Source organism: Mustela lutreola, chromosome 8 (assembly GCF_030435805.1).
Source record: "Mustela lutreola isolate mMusLut2 chromosome 8, mMusLut2.pri, whole genome shotgun sequence".
Taxonomy (NCBI): Eukaryota; Metazoa; Chordata; class Mammalia; order Carnivora; family Mustelidae; genus Mustela; species Mustela lutreola.
The window spans coordinates 17,811,176-17,834,919 of record NC_081297.1 but is presented as its reverse complement, the minus strand read 5'-3'; the positions used below and the strand labels follow the sequence as shown (position 1 = coordinate 17,834,919).

Here is a 23,744-nt window from a genome sequence, read left to right as displayed (position 1 = left end):
AGCTAAGGAAAAGCTTTCTGTTTCTTTAATATTTTCTACATAATTGGATCTATTTTAGCAGTCTGAGTTATTGCAGCTATTATAAACTGAACAATGGAGGAAGGCCAATTATTCCAAAGCTGCACTTAATGGCTGCTCACCTAGCACAGATATCTCTCTTCAAAATCAGCTGCAACACAACATGCATTTTCTGAGGAATTCAAGAGGCAGGCTCATCAACACCATTAAATAGCATCATTTTGAACTCTAGGAGCAGACATTAAGAATCTTGGACCATCTGTACTCTTATCCTGCTTTCTTAGAGTTCTTGGCCAGTTGCACTCTTAACTATATTTAAAAATGCATATCCATGATTAGGAACTATGTCAAATAATTTTTGTTCATAAAATCTTCTATAGGAGGAAAGAATGTTCTCATATGTCCTATGTACTCAAAATAGATGTGTTTTCCCAAAATTAGCCTCAAAATTGGCTTGAGCAAACAGCCATAAGCATTAGAAGAAATATGTTCAGGCGAAAATCCGAATGAAAGGTACCATTTGAGAGAGACTGGGAAATTGGGTAGTAAAACACAGTTTACATAAGAGACTCTTAATCACACAAAACAAACTGAGGGTTGCTGGGGAGTGGGAAGGTAGGGATAGGATGGCTGGGTTATGGACATTGGGGAGGATATGTGCTATGGTGAGTGCTGTGAAGTGTGTAAGCCTGACAATTCACAGACCTGTACCCCTGGGGCAAATAATACATTATATGTTAACTTAAAAAATAAATTAATTAATTTTTTTAAAAACTCAGTTTAGAAATAGCAAGTGAGTAACATTAGCTAGTAAAATGGCCTCTGTGTGTCCAGGAGTGATGTCACTAAGGCAAACCTGACACCTAACAGTTCCCAGGCTATTTGACTCCTCTTTGCCTTAAGAAAAATGGTCACTGGGGGGATATTTGTTTTCAGCACCTCCCTACTTTATGTGTTCTCCCACCATCACTCACCTCAACATCTTGCTTCAGTTTCCTGAGTGCTTGGGATCCTTCCCTGCCTTATACCCTTCTTGGCCAGTGTCCCACATCACCAATCTTTCCTGCCTTGTCCCCACCAAAGTCTATCATTCACTTCCTTGAGGGCAAGTCTCCCATGGAGGTGGCATAGCATGATTTGGGACTCAGGCCTGGGTTCAAATTCTGGCTTGGATAATTATTAACTGTAAGAACTTGGATGAAGTATTAATGAACATCAGTATGTTCATAAATGAAATGAGTATAACAATAGGAGTTCCTAAAAAGGGTGTTGTGAGGATTACAACATAGTACATTTGAAGTGCTAATATGATATCTGAAAAACAGCTAGACCCAAAAAATGGATGCTATTATAAATGAGTTGATAATTCACAGTAAAGAGGGGAAAAAAGATTTCACCTTAGTGAAGAAAATCTAGGAAAGAATGCACAAATGCTTCATAAAAATTATAAAACTTCAATGGGAGAAACTAAGGAAGATTTAAATCAATGTGGTGATATGCCATGTATATGAATTAAAAGAGTTAATATAACAAGGATTCAAACCTTTCCCAAATCAAACTAGATATTCAATGTACTTCTGATAAAAATCTCAATAGTCTGAATTTTCATATTGACCAGCTGATATTAAATTTTATAAAGAAATAAAGAAAATCCCAAGAATATTTGAGACACTCTTGGAGTAGAATAACAAGGGAGAATTTATTCTGCCAAATATTAAAACTTGTGAAGCTACAGCAATCATGACTTTGTGGTATTGTTACAGGTAAATAGAGCCAGGGAAGAGAATAGGGATACCTAAGACAGAGTCATGTTTATATTGATATGATATATGACAAAGGAAATGTTCCAAAACAAATGGGGAAATGACTGTCTTCTCATTAAATGATGCCAAGATAATTAGGTATCTAAATGAGAACAGAATGAAACTGGACCCCTTCCTCACACCATATACAAAAATCAACTCCAAGTGGGTTGTAAACTTAAACATGAAAGAAAAAAAATATAATGTGTTTATGTATTTATAAATATCTCCAGGACATTGGGAAGTATTTTAAAATATCATAGGAAGAGAAAAGAGTATAATAACATTAAAGTAATTGAGCTCATGAAAAGACACTAAAGAGTGTGAAAATACAAGCCACAGAATGAGATATTTGCAACACATAATCCACAAAGAACTTGTATCCACCAGTCAATCAGAAAAAGGCAGATAGCCCAATTAAAAAATGAGCAAAAGACTTGAACAAGCACTTCACCAGAAGGAAATGCAAAAACTAATAAGAATAAGCAAAGATGTTTAAGTCCACTAATGATCAGGAAGTACCAGCTAAATCAAGCAGAAAGCTAATGTCACATACACCAAGAATGGCAAAATAAAAAATCTGATAAAAACAAGTGTTGGAGAGAAAAAAAAAAAAAAAAAACAAGTGTTGGCTGGGATGTGGAGGAATGAGAGCTCTCATGTACTAGTGGTGGGAGCAGAAATTAATATAATTACTTTGGAATCCAGTTTGCATTTTCTAATTAAATTGGAGCTACACATAACTCATGATATAGCAATCCCACTCCTGGGTATATCCCTAGAGAAATACATGCATTTGTATATCCGAAGACATGCACAAAATGTTCTAAGCAGAATTTTGATAACAGTCTTAAACTGTAAATGAACCCAGTGTCCATTAAGAGTAAAATAGCCATAACCATTAACAGGATGAATCAATTGTGGTATGTACATTAGTACACTGAAATTCTTACAACAACGTAAAAAAAATCAGAGCTTGTTTTGGGGGAAGTATCTTACAAACACTATACTGATCAAAAGAAGCAGAGCACAGAAGAATGTATACAGTATATTCTTAACTGATATACAATTGAAAAATAGGAGAAACTGTACTTCAGAGGGGATGAAATTATAAAGAAAAACTATGAGCGCAAAGACGGAATCACCATCAGAACCAGGGCAGTGGTTACCGCTAAAAAGAGAAAGAGGGTTTCAGTTAGCAAGGGACAACCTGTAAACTTCAAAGGAGCAACCAATATTTCATTTTATATCTTAGACATTGGTTGCCAGCATAGTTCCTACATAATCATACATTACACTATACATTTCAATGTTTTTGCATTCTTCTGGATGTGTATCATATGTCAAAGATATATATATACACACACAGATATGTGTGTGTATATATATATCTCCACCCCAGAAAAAGAATCATGTTGGTCTTATTTTAGACTCCAAAATAAAAGTTATTACTCAGCCTCTGTGCTTTGAAACATAAACCAATGTCATGGTGAAATCTTGAGCAGCCTTCCAACTGTCATTGGCAAGCTTTATTTAATGTTAATAAGATAACTTACATAGCTTACATAAATAAAGAACTTACTATAGCCCAGGCAAGTGCTCAGTGTCCAGCACACATTAGCTGATTTAATCCTCCCAGCAACCCTGTGAGGTACGGCTATTATAATCATTTTATAGGTAAGAGTCATGCGTGTTCATCAGGGAAATATTTATGGAGAGTCTCCCTCAGATGGCAAGAATGGCAGAGGTGGACCCTAACCCAGGTCTGCTTGACTGCCCAGAAGGCATGCTGAGCTACTGTCCTGTGTCACGCCCTTGTTAATGCTGAGACCTCATCTTTCATTGCAAAATCTTGAACATAACCAGATTGCTCCTTCACAGAGATGACGGCATTCACTCATCCCACCCGTGCGCCAATCTCCACATTGGACTTTGTGGCTACACAGAGGAAGAGGACACTAGCCTTACCCTCAGGGAGCTCTTAGTCCAGAGAAGGGACTCAGAGAAGTAAACAAATAAAATCAGTAGTTTATTGGAGCTCAAAAATGGGGTGAGGACAAATAGGGCTGGAAGAAGAAAATAGGCAAAGGTAAGAGAAGCTGTTTTAACCTTTAGCCTTTTAGCCAACCAACCTGTTCTTCTTTATGACCTGTTCCTTCACTTGCCTCTAACTACCTTGAAGTTAAAACTCTGTCCTATCTCTTGTTTTTTCACTGGGTTCCAAGTTTTTCTATTTTTTTTGTCTTAGAAAGTTTGATTCTTTTGGATTCCCCTCTCCCTACCCTCCCGCCCCTCCCCCATCCTAGTTCCCCACCTCTCGCCCCTACCTTCCCCCACCTTCTCAGCCTCTTCCCCTTCCTCACCCTCTTTTGACTTCCTGTATCAGACGTATTCTTTAATGTCTGGATCAAATGCACCTTTCTTCGAAATCTTCCTGATACTCGCCCCCCCCAACACACACCCCTCTAGGAGTGAGTATTCCCTTTTTGATATCCTTCCACATTTCATTCATGTAATTTTTGCAGTCTACAGCGTATTTGATTTTGTGTTATAATTATTTATGAGCATGTTTTGCCTCCCCTGCTAGAGTGCAAACTCTTCCAGCCCAGAGACCATCATCAATTTTGCTTTGTGTTTGTCCACAGCCTTGCTGAATAGAAATGGGCACTTAACCAGAGCTTAGAGGTGTTTGGAAGCAACCTGGCCAAATTTTTGGAGGTTGGATGGGTCTTTTGGAAAGAAGGTGTCATGAATTGTATAATAATAGCAATTTGCAATATTTTAACATATTAAGATATTTTTAGTTGGGAAAAATAGAACCAACAAAGAGATACTGTCTCCAAACCAAACACTACTGCTGTATTTTTTCCTTTTGCAAGAAAAATCATTTATGAGGAAACATAGCGTGTTTTCACATGTATAGAATATGGAAAGTATGACTAAACACCCACTAATCTAGTCCACCATGCTCAAGAACTCTACCTTTAGCAGTTATGATTATAGAATTTAGAGCACGAAAGGTATAAAATACTATGTTACCTTATGTTTACAATTGTTTTGTTTTTGCTTAATGTTACCGAACCCAATCATTAAAATTCTTTCAATATTTTGGTTTGGAAATTTCTCCTCTTTTTATTTCTTAGTGGATTTCTTGTCATTTCTTTATTACAGCTTTTTCTGGGATTTTTCTCTCTTGGAAAAAAATTTTCCAGCTACCAGACTTATAGAGTAGTTAGAAATTTGTTGAAAATCTATGCAAGTTTGATTACTTTCAAAGACCTTTCCTTGAAATTTCTTTATGTTTTTACATGTTTAATGTTAAATGATCCCTAGGGAACTCCACTGCATAGCAAGCTAGAAGTTCAATTTAAAATACTCAAGTTAACCACATTGGAGGCATGCTTCCAAAAGAGAATGAATCACAGAAAAGGTGCAATTTTTTAAGGCCTGTCAGTGGGATGCTAGCCTTGATTCCAAATCCCTCCTCTCCCTGACAGCGTCTGAGGATGGTTTGCACACTCTCTGTGATCATTTGAGTCACCCCTCCAAAGGCTTGTGGCTCTGATCTTCCCTTCCTCCGTCTCTGGACATAAAAGGCAGTTGTCTTCATGGCAGCACAGATCAAAATTGGCCTCTGTCTGGTGGTTGGGCATTTTTCCAGGGACACACTTGGAGTGACTCGTTAGTGGGGATTCAATGTGAGGAAGTACAGGGAGAGAAGAAGGTCAGACAGCAGCCCTAACTCTGGGCTTCATGGCAAAAAGGAGCATTTTCAGGATGCCACATCACTCTGGTGGCTGTCCCTGCAGGACTGGGTGACTACTACTCTGTATACATTTCTGCAGTGGCCACAAGTGTTTTGAATAATAATTCAAAATTATTTTTGAATTCATCAGTGAAAACATTTGAACGTGCTTTCCCCAATACATGCATTTACCAAAAAAAATTTTTTTTTAATTTATTTATTTGGGGGAGAGAAAGAGAGAGAGAGAGCAAGCGCTCCCTTGAGCAAGCAGGGGGAGGGGCAGAGGGGGAGGGAGAGGAAGAGGGAAAAAAGCCCAAGCAGACTCTCTGCACTTAGCTTGGAGCCTGACCTAGAGCTTGATCTCACAACACTGAGATCAAGACCTGAACCTGAACCAAGAGAGAGATGCTCAACTGACTGAGCCATCCAGGTGCTTCAATATATGTATTTTTTTTTAATGTGCATAAATAGTAACAATGAAGAAACAATGAGATAAAGAAATGTAAATAGTGTTCTAATATTTTCTTCTAATGGCCTCAGTGTCTCTTGTAAACTTCACCTTGGATGTCATTGCTTGGTTAGGGGTAACCACTATTAGGGCATCTCAGCTACCATTTGCCTCTTTTGCTGCTGCTGGAGCTAATAGCGAACTTCTATGTTATGACTTCTCCTTACCGTACTCCCTGTGTCTCTCCACTTTTGCTTCGCCTCCTTCGGTGCTGATTCCGTCTGTCTGGGTTACACACAGACTTCCTAAAAAACAGATTCAGTGAGGCCCGTCAGTCACTGTTCTGTGTGGAGCTCTCGTGAAAGAGCTTTCTTGCCAGGCCCCAGGAGAACTGCTGACCAGCCTAGAAAGCTCTGTGAGTTCCATGTCAGGCCCCAGGCCAGCCATCTATGGGCAGCAGTACTACATTTTAGAATGAGGGCCCCAGTTGTGGAGGGGGGCCGTGGGGGTGACAATTCCTGATGGAGACGATGCACGGCTCTGTACAAGGTGGTGGCACCCTTCTTCTCAGAGCCACTCTTCTGTGGTTTATGCTGGAGTTGTTGATGACAGATCATGATTTAATTCTTTCTTTCTTGTAGTCTACCTCTCAACACCCCCAAACCCCTCAACTTCAGAACCACAATTTACATACTAAGCTCACAGCAGGAAGGCCCTGCTACTTCTGTCCTCTGATGTCCCCAGTAAAGATGCATTCATTTAACCCACTCTTTGTTAATACAAGTCCCTGTACTGAGGAAGGCGATGAGTTTTCAGGACAATGTGGCACATCTCAGAATGAGTCCTCTTTGCATATTGAACCCTTCCCAGGAAGTATAGGGGTGATTTTTTGCCCACCTCTTCCTCCATGTTGGAGCAGTTTAAATCTAGAACCAGCGGACTGCAATCATTTGTCTGGGTCTTTCCTGGAGGTTCTGGACATTTGTCCAAATCGTATCCGTGTCACTGAGCACAACATGCTTACTTGTCCTGCATGCCCTGGAGGCCAAGAAGACAAGGCTTCCTCTGGGCCTCACTCTACCTATGCAAAACAGCACAGAATGAAGGCTAAGAGCAAGGGCTTTGCAGCCAGACCACCAGATAATCCAAGGTTGGCCAGTATTCACCCTGTGATGTGAACAAATTACCTAATCTCTTTATACTTTGGTTTCCTCCTATGTAAAATGGCAATAATGATAGACGTGCCTCACAGGATAATTGTGAAGAACAGCTGAGTTAGTCTATAAATGCTTATTATAGTTAGTGTTCAGTAAATTCAGGTTTTTACTCTCTAAAAGGAACAATATACAGTTGACCCTTAAACAACGCAGGGGTTAGAGACACAGATCCCCTGTGCATCAGACAGCCACTTATCACTACTGATTTCCCCAAAACCTAACTACTTAGAACGTACAGTTGACCAAAAACCTTACCGATAATGTAAACAGTTGACTGACACGTATTTTGTATGTTATATATATATATACTGCATACATATGTACTTCACACATACATACGTACATATATATGCATACATATACTGCATATATGTATGTTATATATATATTGCATTCTTACAATAGAGTAAGCTAGAGAAAAGAAATTTTATTAAGAAAATCATAAGAGAAAATATGTTTGACTACTGGGTTTATCGAAAAAAAAAAATCCACATAAAATTGGACCCATAGAGTTCAAAACCATGTTGTTCAAAGGTCAGTCATACTTTTTGTGATTTTTCAGACAAGTAGGGCTTACTACACTTTTTGCTGAAACAATTGAAGATGAACAAAGTGGATGGATGGGTTTTATTACCCGTGAAATGCATGACCAGCAAGCCTGTATCTACCTTGTTACTACTCTGTCCTCAGTACTGAACCCCATCCCTGATGCCATGTAAACACTCAATAAATATTTGTTACTGGTTTAGAAAATGTTAGAAAGTATAATTATATAAAAATGAGTATTCTTAAAGGGATTTCAGTATGTTTTTATTTGTTCAAAGAAAATGCAGTGATGTTTGTAGACTCTAGGAACGTGCAAACCGTGATCATTTCCACTTCTTGAAGACCTCCCCCTCCCCCGGCCAGTGTCTTCTGTACACCTCATAAAATCCTCAGAGGTGGACGGTAGTAATCACATTCTCCATGGGAAATGGATCATCCCAGAATTTGTGACTTTCATGGAGGTTGCAGGGCATTAAGGGGCATAAGGAGGATTTGAACCATGGCCCCATGGATGGTTCTAATGTCTGTGCCCTTTTGCGGCTCTATTTTCACAGAGGAAGAGCTGTCATCCAGTACCTCAAACGTCTAGAAACTTGATAGTAAAGGGCCCTTCCAGGATGTGGAGTTCTCAGGCTTCCTAGATGTGTCACTTAAACCAGCCTTACCATTCACTTCCTAAACAGATCATCAGAAACTGGTGTTCATCTGATTAGAATTAAGAGACAGACAAATTGCTGTATGAAATACAAGTGCCTGATGAACTTTTTACCAATGTCTTCTCTTGTTTGATATTTCTTATATTTTAAAATGCAGAGTCTAATTGATGTATTATGCAAGAAGGAGCAGGATGGCAACGAAAGATACTTGGGAGCGAGGGGGAAAATTGCAGAGAGTGTGGAAGGGGGCAATTAATTTCAAGCTTTTGTTGTCATCTACAAAAGGAGTTAATGCCTACTTACCTTTTAAACCAAAGGGGAATTTGCAGGAAACATTATTTAATGCTTAAAAATTGGTTTTTAAATAATTAAGATAAATGCTAAAAATAGCTAGGCAATAAATCTCTTTTAAATATTTTACCATAGTCTATTGCTAACATGACTTACATTCAGACTGTGTCCTGATTTGGATATTTTGTGTTTCTACAGTTTACTTTGTAGATCACTAATCAGAATTAAATAGTGACTATATGCCTAATTATGATGATAAGTTTTGCCAGGCCACCAAGAGAATGACGATTTTTAGAAATAAATGCTTTTGCTCTGAATGAATTCTCTCTGAAATAATTTGTTGCTTAGATGAGTAATTTGTTAAGATAGTTATGATATAAAGGGGTTACAACCAGAAGTAATGAGATCAAATGAAACAACAGAAAACTTGGGACAAATATCAAGAAAGTATAAGGTTTTAAACACTTAGACTGGGTGAAAGCCTTCTTGGGGAACAGGTAAAAGTCCTGGGTATTTGTATCAGCTAAGCTCCAAGGTGATTATGAGGCTGTTTATTCGGCAGGAAATATCCCAGTGCTTCCTAAATACCACTCAAGAATATTATCAAGCACACCACTAATGTTATCTCTTAGCTCCGGAGCAGGTTAGACTTTGGTGTCTGTGAGTAAACAAGTAATTATTTCCCAAAGTGATTTTCTGGAGAAGTGTAAATTGTCCTAGTCTATCTACCGGCAAGGATGGGGATGTTTATCTTGAGCGATCGATCGCCTGATCTTGCTGGGAATGGCCTGGATGAAAGATTGCTCCAAATTTTGCTCCGAAAGAGAGAAGGCAAGGGGGTCAACGCTTAGGGACCAAAGACCCTTTGCTCTTCTCTGTTCCCACTTTTATTGGTCCTTCAGGATAATCACAAATCCTTATCACTGTTTCTCAAGCACCGGATGTGTGACAAAGGGTCTTACTGGAACTAGGAGGAGCTGTTTATGGGAAAGATACGAAGTGCTAATCCACGGTGCTAATCTGCCTATTTGAGTTCTGCTAAGCAGAGCCTAAGGGACAATGCTTGCCTCTCTTAGATCACAGGGTGGCTGTTTGGGCTGAGAAAGCCGCAGGGAAGGCAACTCCCTGAGGCCTTATTGGGGCTATGGGCCTCCGCATTCCAAATGCCTCCGCCCTTCTCAGAAACCTTCCCTGCCCCCAGCAGCCTCTGTGTTACATTTTAGCAAGCCAGGTAATGTGGCTGATTTCCTACCCTCCAGTAACCCCAACCTGATCTGATATGGGAATGCAGAACCAAAGGCAGGAAACGACCTCTCTGAGTGAATCTGCTCAAGGTCCTCTCCTTGGGAATCCGGATGTGATGTAAGCACAAGCACCTCCAATCCAGACAATAATGCGGTCACATTTGATTTGCCTGGGGGTTTTTCTGGGCATCAGGAATATTTTTAATAATCCCCGGAAGTGGTACAGAGCAGCCGAGCTGGAACCCCTGCCGGGACAGCTGAGATCTGCATCCCTTCTCTTCTCTGCCCTTCGAATCTCTCTTGCCTCTTCTGATTCTGGTGTGTCTCCAACAGCTGCCTCCGTGGTTTTGCCTGAACTCAAGGAAAGGGGCCTATAAAACCTCTACCACGGTTCTTAACTGTGATGGTTAATTTTATGGGTTAATTTGCGTGGGCCATGGGTGGCCACATTAGGTGTGTCTGTGAGGGTGCACTGAAACCAGTGGACTCCATACATTCGGTTGCCCTCCTCAAGTGGTTGGGCTTTATGTAGTCTTTGGAGGAACTGAATAGGACAGAAGGCAGAGGAAGGAAGATTGTGTCTCACTTTTTTCCTGCCTCACCAACTGAGCTGGTAGGTCTCATCTCATAGTCTCCTGCCTTCCAGCTAGGATTTATGCCATCGGCATTCCTGATTCTCAAGACTTCCAACTTGGGCTGAATTACACCATCAGCTTTCCTGAGTCTCTGGCCTACAAGTTCCATATTATGGAACTTCTTAACCTTAATAATTGCATAAGCCAATACTTCCTTATATATTATCTCCTACTGCTTCTTTATCTCTGGAGAACCCTGACTGATATGGTAATCCTTTTAAATTCATTGATACCTTGGAGAATCTGATAAAAGCAATGGACCCTCTCCCAGGAAAATGCACATTATCTTGGCTATAATTCAAGCATGTTTTAGAACCCCAGAATCCCATCCCTAAAAACCCAAATTAAGATCCTTATCTTACCTAGATAATGCCTGAAACCAGATGCTCCATTCTTCTCTAATTGGAGTTGTTGCCTCTGAAGTTGGCTCTTGAGCCCAGGGGACTATGAAATTGTCGTGCCCTTTCACTGTAAGGACCTATTTAGAAACTGCCCCTGCTCCCCTTCCCCCAGGGGATTTACTTGGAGACAAGTTCCAGAAACCAGCTCCAGGTAACAAAGCCCAGATACAAAGGTGGGTCAGGCCAGGTGGAGACATCGATCAGTGGGGGAGATGCATACTGTCTCCCTGGTTACCAAGGAGTATGGCCCCGCCCTTTGGAAGCCTTTTTGGCGCCAATCCCAATCAAGGTGTAATAGGCTGGTTCAAATGTCTACTAGGGTAAATTGTAACTCAGTTGCCACCTAGCATCACTATGGAGTTTCCTGTGTGTGTTACAATCTCATTGGCCACTTGTGAGTGGCCAGGCCCGACCGCGTGGCCTTTGCCCTTAAAAGCTAGACTCTGAAACAGAGAAGGGTCGCCCTCTCTTGTAAGAGGGGCGGCCCAGAACGTTCGGTTAGATTCTTGATGCTTGGCGCAAAGTAAAGCTTTGCTTGACCTTCGCTTTGTATCAGTCTCGCTCCTTTAATCATGGACCCATTATTGGGGCATAACATTCACAAAGAAGCGGAAGAGGCCACTCGTGAAACCCAATGCTGAACTTCATGGATGAAGCTGTTCAAATATTACCCAGAACCCTGGAGGTGCAGACAGGAAAATACAATTCAACACCAGAGCAGAACTGCAAAAATTCAGCCCCATAAATGTTACATAAAAATGCCATGCGATGAATTGCTTTGGTCTGGTTATCAGAACCAATCTTAGCAGCAGAGCAGATGGGATTGACTTGATTGGTTTATTGGGTCTCACCCCTGCAGCTGCAAGAGAGTGGACGGACAGTACAGGGGCCACTGTGGAAACAACCACAAATTCAACACATGTTCTCTGTGGTTATCCTGTCGCTCTAGGGCATGCGAGATTCACTGCAGAACCTCTGACCACATGCTCTTGGAGCTTGTGACTCCAAAGAGACAGCCACATCCCTAAAGTGTTCATCATTTGTCAGGAATCCCAATGTCTGAGTCCGCTTTCAAGTGCTTTAACAAAAATGGTTTCTTCATTATTAAAGGGCTTAATTTTTCACTTAAAATTTGAGGACCTATAAAAGTTTGTCGAACACATTAGGTTCTAAGCAAGAAGCATTTGAAACTGAATTGCTTTGTTTTATCAGTTGCTTAATAGATGGTTTGAATCATAGCTCCTCCAACTACTCATCTGAACTGGGTTGTTGTTTTTTTTCCATTTTAAAGAAGAAAAAAACACGATCATCTTTAATCCAACACCTCTCCACCCAAATGCTCATTGGTCCACTTATTTGAAACATTTTATTTTTAGCCTTTTGCATACCTTTCTACTTGGCAGTACTCAAAGTTAGAAAATCCAACTGAAATGAATGATAATCTAAAAGTCATTGGCTCAAAAAGAGAAAAATTTGTTTAGATCATTAACTATAGTAGTGAAAAGCAGACAAATATCAACATGTCTCAAAAGGCAACAGATCTAGTTTATGGATGAATTCTGCAAACCTGTCAAGTAACAGGTTTATATTAATAGGTTAATATTTTAAACAGGTTTAACAGGTTAATATTTTAAACTGTTGAAGAGTATTAAAAAAGAAAAGGAGAGGCTTCCTAATTTACTCAGTATAACTAGCATAAACCTGATTTCAAAATTGGATAGGCAGGGCATTCAAATGAAAGAAATTAAAATCCAATTTGAAAATAAAGATGCAAATGCACAAATAAAGTATTAGGAAATCAAATCCAGTAGTATTTTAAAAAAATGCATGGTGACCTAGTAGGTTTCATCTCATGAATAAAAAAGGTAGTTCAGCATCAGGATACTTATTATTAATCTAATTCACGATATAACAAATGAAAAGAGAGACCAAATTCAACCCTCAATCATGATAATGATTATTTGAAACACGATTAAAAAAAATAGAAGGGAACTTCCTTAAATAAACTCCCCAAATAAACCTGATGATGAAACATTAAATCCCCTTTTCACCATAATTGGCGAAAAGATGAGGATAACCACTGCACTGTCACTATTCAGTATTTTTTGGTCATTCTAATTATTGGAATAAATCAAGGAAAAAAATCAAGTAAATGATCTGGAAAAATTATTAGAGAGGACTTACAAGAGAATTAAAAATGTGGATGAAAATAAGAACATACAAAATTGATGGCATCTGGAATTACCAATTAGGAAATATAATGAATAAAATAATGCCATTTACAATTAGCAACTCATCTTTAAAATACCTGATAGGGGGAGCCTGGGTGGCTCAGTGGATTGGGCTTCTGCCTTCGGCTCAGGTCATGATCTCGGGTCTTTGGATCGAGTCCCATGTCAGGCTCTCTGCTTGGCAGGGAGCCTGCTTCCTCCTCTCTCTCTCTTTGCCTGCCTCTCTGCCTACTTGTGATCTCTGTCTGTCAAGTAAATAAATAAATTCTTAAAAAAAATATCTGATAGGAAATGTTAGAACTATATTAATAAAATGAAAAAAATGTATAAGACATAAATCAAGGTGTATATATATTGTTGTATCAAGGCATCTTTCTCTTTCTCTCTCTCTTTCCCTCATGGGAACAGCCAACATTATAAAGACATCAAATCTACCTCAAATTTATTGATTAATAAATATGACACCAATCAAAATACTATCTGAATTTATTCAGAAATCTGAAGCTTATTCTAAATATATATTTATTCTAATATATATAATATATTCTGAAGCTTATTCTAAATATATATTTATTCTAATATATATTTATTCTAAATATCACATGAAAGGGGGATCTGGGTGGCTCAGTTGGTTAAGTGGCTGCCTTCAGGTCAGGTCATGATTCCAGGGTCCTGGGATCAAGCCCTGTATGCGGTTCCCTGCTCAGCAGAGAGCCTGCTTCTCTCTCTCCCTCTGCCTGCCACTCTGCTTACTTGTGCGCTCTCTATCTCTCTCTCTCTCTGTCAAATAAATAAATAAATAAAGCCTCTTACATATATATGTATGTTTTACATATAGATGTAAAAGGTTTTATTATTTTACATGTAAAAGGTTTTTTATATGTATTTATATAAAATGCACAAGAGTAACAGAGAAATTTATGGAGAAGAAGAACAGAGAAAGGGAGATCTTCCCTGCCAGGCAGGAAAACATGCCTAGTAAAGCTATCATAAATAAAACAGTAAGATAGTGCATAGAAATAGACACGGCAATCAATAAAACCCAGGAGTCCTAAGACAGACTCCTCCTGTAAATATGGGGATTGAGTTTTGATATAGGTGGCAGTTTGGGTTTTTTTTAGATTTTATTTATTTATTTGACAGAGACACAGTGAGAGAGGGAACACAAGCAGGGGGAGTGGGGAGAGGGAGAAGAAGGCTTCCCGCCGAGCCCGGAGCCTGATGAGGGGCTCCATCCCTGGACTTTGGGATCATGACCTGAGCCAAAGGCAGACAATCAAAGACTGAGCCACTCAGGCACCCCTGGGTAGCAGTTCATATAGGAGATAAAGGGTAAGCAATTTAATAAATGGCTACTAGATAATTTCCCAACATTTGAAAAAATATAAAGCTATAATGTACCAACATGCACAAGTAAAGTATTTAAGAAGGGAATAAAATACCTCTTGGAAGGCATTTTGTCATTCTGTATAAAAATGAGAAAACAAAAGTACAAAACAAAATTCAAAAATTATTAGGAGGAAATATAGGAAATTTTTTTTAAGATTTCATTTATTTATTTTAGAGAGAGAGAGTACATGAGTATGGGGAGGGGTAGAGGGAGAAGGAGAAAGAATCTCGAGCAGACTCCACACTGAGCCCAGAGCTGAGGTGGGGCTTGATTTCATGACCTCAAGACTCTGAGACCATTACCTGAGCTGAAACCAAGAGTTGGATGCTTAACAGACTGGGTACCCCTGAAAAATGTTTTTTAAGTAAGCTCCATGCCCAATGTAGAGCCCAACACTGGGCTTGAACCTACAACCCCAAGATCAAGACCTTAGTCAAGATCGAGAATCAGACCTCTAACTCACTGAGCCACCAAGGCACCCTAGAAAATGTTTTTATAATACTGAGTTGAGGTAGGCCTTCCTAAGCAAGGCAAAAATTTTAGAAACACAAAGCTAAAACAGAGAATCGCTTCTTTAAAAATTAATATAAAAAGACAGTAAAGGAGAATTAAAATATGAGCAATAAGACTGGGGAAATATTTACAACATATTTAATAGGTAAAGGTTACTATCCAGAACATGTACAGAGAATATATAAATCAATAAAGAAAACTCAGATTAGTTGAAAGATATAAACAATTCATGAAGTGGAAATAAAAAGGGATAAATGAAAAAGTTCTTAATGTCACAGGTAATCAAGGAAATACAGATAAAATCTCAAAATATATTTTAGCCATCAAACTGTCCAAATTGGAGAAAATGCTTATCTCCACTATTTGGTACGAATGCTGGAAAATATACATTTCTATACACTGTAGGTGAGAGTGTAACTTGATATAGCCTTCTGGAAGGCAATTTGCTACTTACATAAATGATAGAAAGTTCCTAGGATTTGGCCCATCCATTCTTTCTGGGATTCAAGTCTTCGGGAATATTTACACTTAAATATAGGAACATATGTACAAAGATGTTCCAGTATTGTTTTTAGCATAAAGAATTGAGAATCATCTAAATCTTAAGCAAAACATGGTATTTCTGCTACTATTGAATCCTATGCAGCCTTTAAAAGCAATACTAGAAAATCATCAAGTCATAAAGTATATAGCTAGTAGATCCCATTTATAAATCTTCCAACACCTAAACATCTGTGTGTGTGTGTGTGGGGGGGTGTCTGTTTACACATTCACAGGCAAGTTTTAGGAAGGATCCATCAAGTACTGACAACCAATATTATGTCATGAGCAGAAGAGAGGGAAGAGGCAACATTACATTTTCTTCATTTATTAAGTCTTTCAGCTGAGCAGCAAAGTACAAGGTGAGCAGCAAAATGAAAGGTGAGACATGAACTGGGAAAAGATATTCTCAATGCACAGATTTGACTGTGGACTTGTATTCAGAATCAATTAAAAAGTTAAATGGACAACTCCTATAAATCAGTAAGAATTGAAATAAACAGCAGAACACATCTAGAATGATAGATTGAGGATCTCAAAATATCTGCTCCTCCATTAAAAGCAGGCAGATAAAAATTGTCAAAATAAAACTTTTTTTGGAACTCTGGAAAGTAATTAAAGGCTTACAACAATCCAAAGATCATCCAAAGACATCACAAAAAAAGAAAACTATGGATCAATATACCTTATAATATTGACACAAAATCCTCAAAGAAATATAAGCAAACACATAAAATTAAACATAAAAAGTATAAAATGAAAGCAACACATAAAATGAATTATAAACCATGACCAAGTGGGTTGATCCCAAAAATGCAAGGTTGATTTAACAAACAAAAATCAACCAACGTAACACAGCAAATTAATACAATAAAAGACCAAGAATCACATGATCCTCTTAATAGAAGCAAGAAAAAAAAAAAAGCATTCGACAAAATTCAATGCCTTTTCATGATAGAAACATTCACTCAACAAAGTGATAGAAGGAAATTTCCTGAAACTGATTAAATCCACCTACAAAAACCCCACAGTTTAACCCTTAATGGTGAAAACCTGAAATCTTTCTCCTTCAGATCAGGAACAAGACAACAATTTTGTCACTGCCATCCAGCACTGTATTCAAGGTTCTAGCCACTGCATTTAGGTAAGAAAAGACATAAAATCCATCCAGATTAGAATGGAAAAATGAAACTATCTCTATACATAGATGACACCAGCTTACACAGAGAAAATCCCAAGGAGTTACACACATACAAAATGTTAGTACTAGTAAACAGGTTAGCATGGTTGCAAGATACAAGATACAGAATCAATACACAAAAGTCAATTATATTTCTATTTGTTAGCAATGAAGAACCTGACAATGAAATTGAGAAAAATAGTTCCATTTACAAAAGAATAAACTACTTAGGAATAAGTTTAACAGAAGAAATGCAATATGTATATAGTCAAAACTCAAAATTTTGTGGAAAGAAATTAAAGAAAACTAAGTAAACAGAAAGACATCCTATTTGTATAGGATAGAAGTTTTAATATTCAGATGGCAATACTCCCCAAATTAATCTACAGATTCAACATAGTCCCTATCAAAATTCCAGCTAAATTTTTCCAGGAATTACCAAACTGATCTCAAAATTCATATGGAAATGCCAGGTATCTAGAATAGCCAATCTTAGAAAAGTTGGAGGACTCACACTTCCCCATTTCAAAACTGACTTCAATACTACTATAATCAGGAAAATGTGGTACTAACATAAGGCTGGCATACAGATTAATAGAATAAATTGAGAGCACAGAAATAAACACTTATATTTATGGTCAATTTTTGGTAAAGATACTAAGAAAATTCAAGAGGGAAAGAACAGGTTTGTTTTTTTTTTTCCTTCAACAATTGGAGTTGTATCCATATCTATAAACAGAATAATGAACTTTAGACCCCCATTAAACCATATACAAAAATTAACTCATAATAGATCATAGAAATACATGTAAGAACGAAAACTTCAAAACTCTTACAAGAAAACTTTGGAGTAAATATTTTTTTTTTAAGATTTTATTATTTATTTGACAGACAGAGATCACAAGTAGGCAGAGAGGCAGGCAGAGAGAGAGAGAGGAGGAAGCAGGCTCCCCGCTGAGCAGAGAGCATGATGCGGGGCTCAATCCCAGTACCCTGGGATCATGACCTGAGCTGAAGGCAGAGCTTTAACCCACTGAGCCACCCAGGTGCCCTGTGGGAGTAAATCTCAAGATCTTAAATTATACAGTGGTTTCTTAGATATAATACCCAACAAAAGGAGGACCAAAGAAATTGGATTACATTAAAATGAAAAACTTGTGTATGTCAAAGGACACTGTCAAGTAACTGAAAAGACAACCCACTGAATAGAGAAAGAGAGTTGTAATTTATATATCTGTCAATATAGATATATTATCTTATATAGATATACACATACATATTATATATATAATGTCAGTATATAGATATATTCAGTAACTCAACAGTGAAAAGAAAAACAACCCAAGTTAAAAATGGGTAAAGAATTTGAATAGACATTTCTGTCAATAAAGTATACAAATGGTCACTACACATGTGAGAAGACGTTCAAATCATTAGTCATTGAGGAAAGAAAAGTGAAAATCACAATGAGATACCAGTTCTAGAGATACTTTCTAGGATGGCAGCACTTTTTTAAAAAAGGACAGGCAATAACAAGTGCCAATGAGCATGTGGGAAGAATTGCTCATGGTGTTTTTTTTTAAACATTTCATTTATTTATTTGAGAGAGAGAGATCACTTGTACACGAGAGCAGGGAGGAGGGAGAGAAGGGGAGGGAGAAGCAGACTCCCCACTGAGCAGGAAGCCTGAGGGGGAGCTCAAGCATCCCAGGACCCTGAGCCAAAGGCAGACACTTAACTGACCGAGTCACCCAGGTGTCCCTGCTTGTGATACTTTAAAATAGTGCAAACTTTGGAAGTTTGGCAGTTCCCCAATATGGTAAACATAGAGTTACCATATGACCCAGCAATTTTTCTCCTAGGTATATATCCATATATGTTCATTTAAAAACGTGTATACAGGAGTGCCTAGGTGGCTCAGTTGGTTGGGAGTCTGTCTTCGGCTCAGGTCATGATCCCAGGGTCTTGGGATCCATTCCATGTTGGGCTCCCTGCTCAGTATGGAGCCTGCTTCTCCTTCTCCCTCTGCTCCTCTCCCCTATTCACTCTCTCTCCTACTCTCTCTCAACAAATAAATAAAATCTTAAAAATAAATAAAAATAAATAAAAATGGGTAAACAAATTATCAATAACAGCCCAAAAGAGTTAACAGTCTACATGTCCATCAAGTAATGACAGAAATAAAAAAGTGACATGGTCTTTCTGTTCAATTAGCTGGTAGAATGGCCGCAGAGATGCCGATCTCTGTTAAGACCTTGACAGGCAAGACCATCACCCTTGAGGTTGACCCCGGTGACACCACTGAGAATGTCAAAACCAAAATCTAAGGCAAGGAGGGCATCTCAGCAATGTCTGAGTTTCACAGGGAAACAGCTGGAGGATGGCTGGAGACTATAATATCCAGAAAGAGCCCTTGGCAGTTCACCTCTGGGGTAGCATCATCCTTCCATAGCCTTCCTCCACCAGCTCACCCAGAAATACACCTGCAATAAGATGATCTGCCCCGAGGGTATGCTCACCCATCCTCCCATGCTGTCACAAGAAGGACGAGGCCATACTGGCAACCTGTGCCCCAAGAAGGTCACATAAGGGCCCTCCACCTACTTTTTCTTTGTCCGCAGGAGGCCCAAGGCCCACAGGGGCTTCAATAAAGTTTCCCTTTCATTTAAAGAAAAAATGTGGCATAACCACATAAGGGAATATTGTTCAACAATAAAAACAAATAAAATATGGATACATGGTACAACATGGTTGAATTTTGAAGACATTAGATTCAGTAAGAAAAAAAAGCAACAAAAAATCCCCTCCAAAACAATAACACGCCCCGCCCCGAACTAGGCACAAAGTGTCATATCACATGATTTTTTAAAAAAATATGAAACATCTAGAATAGGGATATAGACTGGAAGTAAGTCACTGGTTGCCAGGGGCTGTGGTAGGGGGTGGGGGGCAGATGCAGAGTGACTACTAATGGGAATATGGTTTCTTTGGGGGGTGATAAAAATGTTCTGAAATTAGATGATGCTGATAATTGTACAGCTCTGTAATATACTAATACCTGATGGATTCGTACTTGAATACCGAGAAATTTATGGTATGTGAATTAACTCTCAATAATGCTGTTACTAAAAAAATGGGCAAAAGACTTTCACAGGCACTTTTGAAAAGAGCGTATGTGACGGTAAGCATATAAGAAGATGCTTAACATCATTAGTCATGGAGAAAATTAAAATTAAAACCACAACAAGATATCACTACACACCCACTAGGATGGCTAAAATTAAAAAGATTGACAACACCCAGTTTGGCAACAACATGAACCAACTGGAACTCTTATACATGGCTGGTGGGAGTGTAAACTGGTAGAAACACTTTAGAAGATAGAATTCTATACTCAAACTAAATGGATACCTACTTTCAGATTCTCAGTAATTCTACTCCAAAGTCTATGTCCAACAGATAGGAGTAGAAATCTCTACAAAAAGACATGTACAAAAATATTCAGAGTCGGTTTCTGAGGGGGCACACTTTTACCATCCTCCCCCTGTCTCTCTCACTCCCTATGCTTTGTCAGTTGCTTTCCTACTCTTTTTCATGAGTTTGACATTTTTTTAAAAGATTTTTTTTAGATTTATCCCTTAGATATAAACGATGCCATATCTGGTTTATCTCAGTGAGTATAACTGCCCCCAGTTTTTTTCAGGTTATCACAAACACAGGACTTCTTTCTTTTTAAAGCTGAGTAATATTTCATATATATTTCAATATCACCTTTTTTTTTAATATCACCTTTTCTTTATCCACTCATAGGTTAATGGACACTGAGGTTGTTTCCATGCATTCTTTGTCTATGTGAATAATGCTGTGACGTACAGAGTGTGCAGATATCTCTTCAAGGTCATCATTTGGTTTCCTTTGGATCTATCCCCAGAAGTGGATGTGCTGGATCAAATGGTAGTTCCATTTTCAGTTTCTGCAGGAACATCCACACTGTTCACCATAGTGGCTGTACCAGTCTACATTCCCATCAACAACATATGACCTTTCCCTCTTCTCCACATCCTCACCAGCACTTGCTATCCCATGTCATTTTGATAATGAACATTCTAACTGGTGTGAGATGATGCTCTCTCATTACGGTGGATTTGCATTTCCCTGCTCTATGGTGTTGAGCTCCTCTTGTGTCTGTTGACATTTTGTCTGTCTTTGACCAAAGTGTCTATTTGGGTGCTTTGCCATTTCTTCGTTGGGTTATTTGTTTTTGCTTTCTTTAAATTTTTTTTTTAATTAATCTTTTATCAGGTATGTGGTTTGCAAATATTTTCTCTCATTCCAGAGGTTGCAGAAGCTTTTTAGTTTGATGTAGTGCCACTTGTGTATTTTATTTCTGTTACCTTTGTTTTTGGTGTCAAATCCCAAAAAAGTACCGCCAAGATCAAAGAGCTTACCACTTACATTTTCTTTTATAAGTTTTACAGTTGCAGGTCTTACATTCAAGTCTTTAATCCATTTTGAGTTGATTTTTGTGTATGGGGTAAGAGAGGGGTCCAGTTTCATTCTTTTGCTTGTCCAGTTTCCCCAATACCATTTATTGAAGAGACTGTCCAGAATAGTTCAACATTCTTTTCTGATTCTTTTCCCCAAAAGAGAGAAATAAGAATTTATTTTTGTAAGCTCTCCTAATTTTTAGATGTTGAAACTATTTCATATTTGGTTTTAAAATCACTCTGCATGCCTAACAGACCACACTGGGCATGTTCCATTCAGATCCATGGACAGCCATTGTGCAGCATGTGAGCGACACTATTCTTGTTCCCTTTTCCAGGGTTAAGGAATTATAATAGATTTCTGGATCTAAATGCTTATTTAAAACGCCTTTCTAAGTAGCTACTTTATGGTAATATATAATTAGTAAAATTCAATAGTGAGAGTTTTAGTTCAGTAAGGGTGACATCAAATTAACAGATAATCCACTTGTCTGGGAGTTAATCTATTGTGGAGCAAAGTAATATTCTTTCTTTTGTGAAAGATTATAGTAAAATATGATATATTCTTAGAAGCATTACCGGCAAGTGAAATAGGGAATAAGATGGAATAATAAGATAGGAATGCATCTAAAATAATGGCACATAGAGAATCAGAAAAAAGATGGCTCTAATGACAGAATGTCAGACTTGTAAAAGCATATGAATATAGAATCTCCTGAACACAATCAAATACTAATTCATTCTTCTTTTTACTGATCTCATCTACAAATACTGTAGCTTTCTCTGAAGTAGGTTATAGTTTCCATGAGTATGTAAACACAACAGACCTTGGCAGTTACAATACATCAAACTGATAGAATTCACTACCCGATAAGGAGAAAAAAGGTTCTTCAGGGTCCCATTTCAGGGAAGTGATTGAGTCTGGGGTAAACAGAAGCCTCTGGGAGGAGGCTGGGAGGGACTTGGACTGAGTTCGAGATTGAGCAAAACTTGTAGGTGCTGAGGGAGACGCTTTCTGACAGATGAGGCAAACTAGAAAAATATTGAGGCTGCAGGGCTGATGAAACTTATTTCTAATTAGAAGGAAGTGAGCCAAACCTTTTTGTGTTTGAGCAGCAGAGAGAACACACTTGAGAAGAGGAAAATGTTGGCTTTCATCACTCAAACATTAACGGGTAAATGTGAGGGCTCTGACAGTGGACTGTACGATTACCTAGAGAAACAAAATCATTGATTTAAGTGACTGAACTCGTTTCCTGGGCCTGCCTTAATAAAGGGCCATGGACTGTGTGACTTAACACAACAGAAAATTTATCATCCCGCGGTTCTGGAAGCTAGAAGTGTGAACCTCAAGTGTCACCAGGGCTGTGGTGTCTCAGAAGGCTTTGGGAAAGAGGTCTTCCTTACCTCTTCCTAGCTTCTGGTGCCTCCTGGCCCCAACTTCTGGCTGTCTTTACATGCACTTCTTCCCTGGGACTGTGTCTTCAAATCTCTGTCTCCTTTAGGGGCTCCATTCATTGCGTGTAGGGCTCGCCATGTTTCAATATGACCTCACCTTACTTGATTACATCTGCAGAGACCCTATTTCTAAATAAGGTCACACTCCCAGGTGCCCAGGCTTGGGACTTCAACATGTCCTTTTTTGGGGACACAATTCAACTCACAACAATGACCACAGCTGGGGTAACTGAAGAAGTCACACGAAAGTGAAATAGCAAATTACCTTCAAAGAGTTTCCATTATATGAAAGATGCAACATAGACAGGTGCACAGTTTAAGTCCAATCGTATGCATAAAATAAGGAGAATCATCATTTCAGAGCTTGAAGAGATATCCGAAATCATCCATCCAAAGCCCTCGTTTTCCATAGGAAGGGACGTGTAGTAGGGGACTGGAGCTACCTGTGTTTTGTTACCATACAGGACATTTTAATTTATAAATAGGCTAATTTTTTTTTATCTTGATTTCCTTTGCTATATCCAGCAAGGTATTTCCCAGCACCGAATTATAATATTATGAATTGACATTACTTTATGATTTTATTTTCTTTACACTTAAACTTTTGGATATTTCACAACATACAATGCCAGTTAATGCTTTTCTCCAAATCACCATTGTTTTATCTCATTTACGATGCCTATACTGACTAGACATAGTAAATGAGATAAAGAAGATCTTCTCTTTCTTTAATCATCTCTTTCTTTAATCTTTTTGTTTTTCATGAATTTGTCTATTCCTGAGTCAGCATCTATTTGTTTTAATTTCTGTGGTCTTACAGTATATGGTAAAGTAAGCCTTTCCAGTCTTTTTCAAATATATCTTTGTGCATCTCAAGCTGTTCTTCAAGTAGAATCTTAGCATCATTTTTGAAGCTCTAAATAGATTTTGTTTGGAATTACG

The 23,744-nt window shown here is 38.4% G+C and overlaps 1 long non-coding RNA gene across 2 annotated transcripts in view; it reads right to left on the bottom strand.

The window, feature by feature from the left end:
• The window catches only part of LOC131838161 (uncharacterized), a 77,841-nt gene that overhangs the window by 4,965 nt on the left and 49,132 nt on the right, over positions 1-23,744 (bottom strand). For both annotated transcript variants that reach the window (XR_009356509.1, XR_009356508.1), the window contains one exon: positions 6,241-6,318. This is a non-coding gene — a long non-coding RNA (uncharacterized LOC131838161). The remainder of the gene's footprint in view (positions 1-6,240; positions 6,319-23,744) is intronic.